Source organism: Arachis hypogaea, chromosome 14 (genome assembly GCF_003086295.3).
Source record: "Arachis hypogaea cultivar Tifrunner chromosome 14, arahy.Tifrunner.gnm2.J5K5, whole genome shotgun sequence".
Lineage (NCBI taxonomy): Eukaryota > Viridiplantae > Streptophyta > Magnoliopsida > Fabales > Fabaceae > Arachis > Arachis hypogaea.
This window is the reverse complement of record NC_092049.1, coordinates 108,017,243-108,021,495: the sequence shown is the minus strand read 5'-3', so window position 1 is coordinate 108,021,495 and position 4,253 is coordinate 108,017,243.

The window sequence follows — 4,253 nt, the reverse complement described above, 5'->3', positions numbered from 1 at the left end:
AGATGAGAGAGAAGGATTTTCGAAAATTATTTTTAAAAAATGGTTAGTGATTTTCAAAAATTAAAAGAAGAAATAAATTAAAATTGAATTTTGAAACAATTAGTTAATTAAAAAGAATTTTTGAAAAAGAGGGGGATATTTTCGAAAATTAGAGAGGGAGGGTTAGTTAGGTAGTTTTGAAAAAGATAAGAAACAAACAAAAAGTTAGTTAGTTAGTTGAAACAAAATTTGAAAATCAATTTTTGAAAAGACAAGAAGATAAGAAGTTAGAAAAGATATTTTAAAATCAAATTTTTGAAAAAGATATGATTTTGAAAAAGATAAGATAAAAAAGATATTTTTGAAAAGATATGATTGAAATTAGTTTTGAAAAAGATTTGATTTTTAAAATCACAATTAATGACTTGATTCACAAGAAATCACAAGATATGATTCTAGAACTTAAAGTTTGAATCTTTCTTAACAAGTAAGTAACAAACTTGAAATTTTTGAATCAAAACATTAATTGATGATGTTATTTTCGAAAATATGATGTAAAATTAAGAAAAAGATTTTTGAAAAATATTTTTAGAATTTTCGAAAATAAATAAGAAAAATGAAAAAGATTTGATTTTTGAAAAAGATTTTGAAAAAGATAAGATTTTTAAATTGAAAATTTGATTTGACTCATAAAAACAACTAGATTTTAAAAGGTTTTGAAAAAGTCAACTCAAATTTTCGAATTTATGAGAAGAAAAAGGAGAAGATATTTTTTTTGATTTTTTTGAATTTTTATGATGAGAGAGAAAAACATGAAAATGATGCAATGCATGAAAATTTTTAGATCAAAACAATGAATGCATGCAAGAATTGCTATGAATGTCAAGATGAACACCAAGAACACTTTGAAGATCATGATGAATATCAAGAACATATTTTTGAAAAATTTTTAATGCAAAGAAAATATGCAAGACACCAAACTTAGAAATCTTTCATGTTCAGATACTAGGAATGCAAAAATGCACATGTAAAACAAGAAAAGATGCAAAACAAGAAAACATCAAGATCAAACAAGAAGACTTACCAAGAATAACTTGAAGATCATGAAGAACACTATGAATGCATGAATTTTTGAAAAATGCATAAAATTTTTAGAAAAAATGCAATTGACACCAAACTTAAAAATTGACTCAAGACTCAAACAAGAAACACAAAATATTTTTTGATTTTTATGATTTTATGATTTTTTTTTGGATTTTTCGAAAATTAATGTGAAAAAGAAAAATAAGGATTCCAAAATTTTTAATATGAATTCCAGGAATCTTGTGCTCTTTAGCCTAAAGCTCAAATCTGAGGGTTAGACATGGCTTACTAGCCAGCCAAGCTTTAGAATACACATCAGTCAAACAACACCAGATGGATTAGGAACAACTAGCTTGCTCTTGTGATGATGGTTTGAGAGCCTCAGTCTAAAAGAATTTAGACATGACTTTGCAGCCAGCCAGGCTCCAACATTTTTCATGAAACGCTAGAATTCATTCTTAAAAATTCTGAAGAAAAATATATTTTTAAAAAGATTTATAAATTTTTTTTTCGAAAATAAAGGAAAGATTTTTTTTTTGAAAGATTTTTGAAAACTTTTTGAAAACAAAATTAGAAGAAAATTACCTAATCTGAGCAACAAGATGAACCGTCAGTTGTCCAAACTCAAACAATTCCCGGCAACGGCGCCAAAAACTTGGTGCACGAAATTGTGATCTCAGGCAACAGCGCCAAAAACTCTGTACGCACGTCTTAATAAATCATTTTTCATTCACAACTTCGATACAACTAACCAGCAAGTGCACTGGGTCGTCCAAGTAATAAACCTTACGTGACTAAGGGTCGATCCCACGGAGATTGTTGGTATGAAGCAAGCTATGGTCATCTTGTAAATCTCAGTCAGGCGGATAATAATTGATTATGGAGTTTTCGAAAATAAATAATAAACAGACAGAAAATAAAGAAAGAAATACTTATGTATATCATTGGTGAAAATTTCAGATAAAGGTATAGAGATGCTTTCGTCCCTCTGAACTTCTGCTTTCCCGCTGTCTTCATCCAATCAGTCTTACTCCTTTCCATGGCTGGCTTTATGTAAGGACATCACCATTGTCAATGGCTACTTTTCATCCTCTCTGTGAAAATGGTCCGATGCGCTGTCACTGCATGGCTAATCATCTGGAGGCATCACCGTGGTCAATGGCTGCATCCCATCCTCTTGTGAAAATGGTCCAAATGCTCTGTCACAGCACAGCTAATCATATGAGGTTCTCGATCATACTGGAATAGGATTCACCCTCCTTTTGCGTCTATCACTACGCCCAGCACTCGCGAGTTTGAAGTTCGTCACAGTCATTCAATCCCAGAATCCTACTCGGAATACCACAGACAAGGTTTAGACTTTCCGGATTCTCATGAATGCCGCCATCAATCTAGCTTATACCACGAAGATTCTGATTAAGAGATCCAAGAGATAATCATCCAATCTAAGGTGGAACGGAAGTGGTTGTCAGGCATGCGTTCGTGGGGGAATGATGATGATTGTCACGTTCATCACATTCATGTTGAAGTGCGAATGAATATCTTAGAAACGGAATAAGTTGAATTGAATAGAAAAACAGTAGTACTTTGCATTAATTCATGAGGAACAGCAGAGCTCCACACCTTAATCTATGGAGTGTAGAAACTCTACCGTTAAAAATACACAAGTGAAAGGTTCAGGCATGGCCGAATGGCCAGCCCCCATGATCTAAGAACCAGACGTCCCAAGATGCCTAATACAATAGTAAAAGGTCCTATTTATACTAAACTAGTTACTAGGGTTTACAGAAGTAAGTATTTGATGCATAAATCCACTTCCGGGGCCCACTTGGTGTGTGCTTGGGCTGAGCTTTAGCTTTCCACGTGCAGAGGCTGTTTCTGGAGTTGAACGCCAGGTTGTAACGTATTTCTGGCGTTCAACTCTGGTTCGTGACGTGTTTCTGGCGTTTAACTCCAGACTGCAGCGTATAACTGGCGTTCAACACCCTTTTGCGTCATCTAATCTCGAACAAAGTATGGACTATTATATATTCCCGGAAAGCTCTGGATGTCTACTTTCCAACGCAATTGGAAGTGCGCCATTTTGAGTTCTGTAGCTCCAGAAAATCCACATTGAGTGCAGGGAGGTCAGAATCCAACAGCATCAGCAGTCCTTCTTCAACCTCTGAATCTGATTTTTGCTCAAGTCCCTCAATTTCAGCCAGAAAATACCTGAAATCACAGAAAAACACACAAACTCATAGTAAAGTCCAGAAATGTGAATTTAACATAAAAACTAATAAAAAACATCCCTAAAAGTAACTAGATTCTACTAAAAACATACTAAAAACAATGCCAAAAAGCGTATAAATTATCTGCTCATCAATCATGCAATTCTAATTATTTTTATTCACTTGTATATAAAGCTTACATGTAGTTGAATTAATTCACATTCCTCAAGGAATTTATATATATAGCCAGACCTTAGATAATGATAAAGCACTCTTACAATAGAGATGGGAAAGAAAAAGAAAAATATTTTATAAACTTGCAAGACAATTAATAATTCAAGCAGAGATATATGTTAATGAGCTATTGAACCCTCACTGGATTTTGTGTTTACTCTCTAGTCACTCAGTGTTTATTGGGTTAATCACTTTATTCTTCTTTTTATCCTTACTTTCTACAACTTTGTTTTTCATCTAACCAATCAACAATTATAGAATATAGGCATACAAAAATCATGAGGTCTTTAATTAAGGTTGTAATGGGGCCAAGGTAAAGGTAAGGGTATATGTGACGTTAGGATTTTTGCCAGTAAAGAATTTATAAAAATAGTCGCGTTGTAGATATAGTTTCTAAACCAACAGAAATCCCTTCGTACAAACGTTTTGATTGTCACAAGTAACAAACCCCTAAATAAATTGATAACCGAAGTATTCAAACCTCGGGTCGTCTTCTCAAGGAACTGCAGGGAAGTATGTTCTTATTATTGGTTATGGAGATTGTAAATCGGGGTTTTGAAGATAAGGGACAAGTAAATTAAATTGCAATTAAAATAAGTAAATGACTGTAAAATAAATAAATAACTGTAAAATAAACTTTTGGCAAGGTATGAGAAATTAGAAGTCCTATCCTAGTTATCCTTATCAATGATGATGAAAATTGAATCTTAATTCCACTTAGTTAACCTTTGCTAGAGCAAGGGAAGG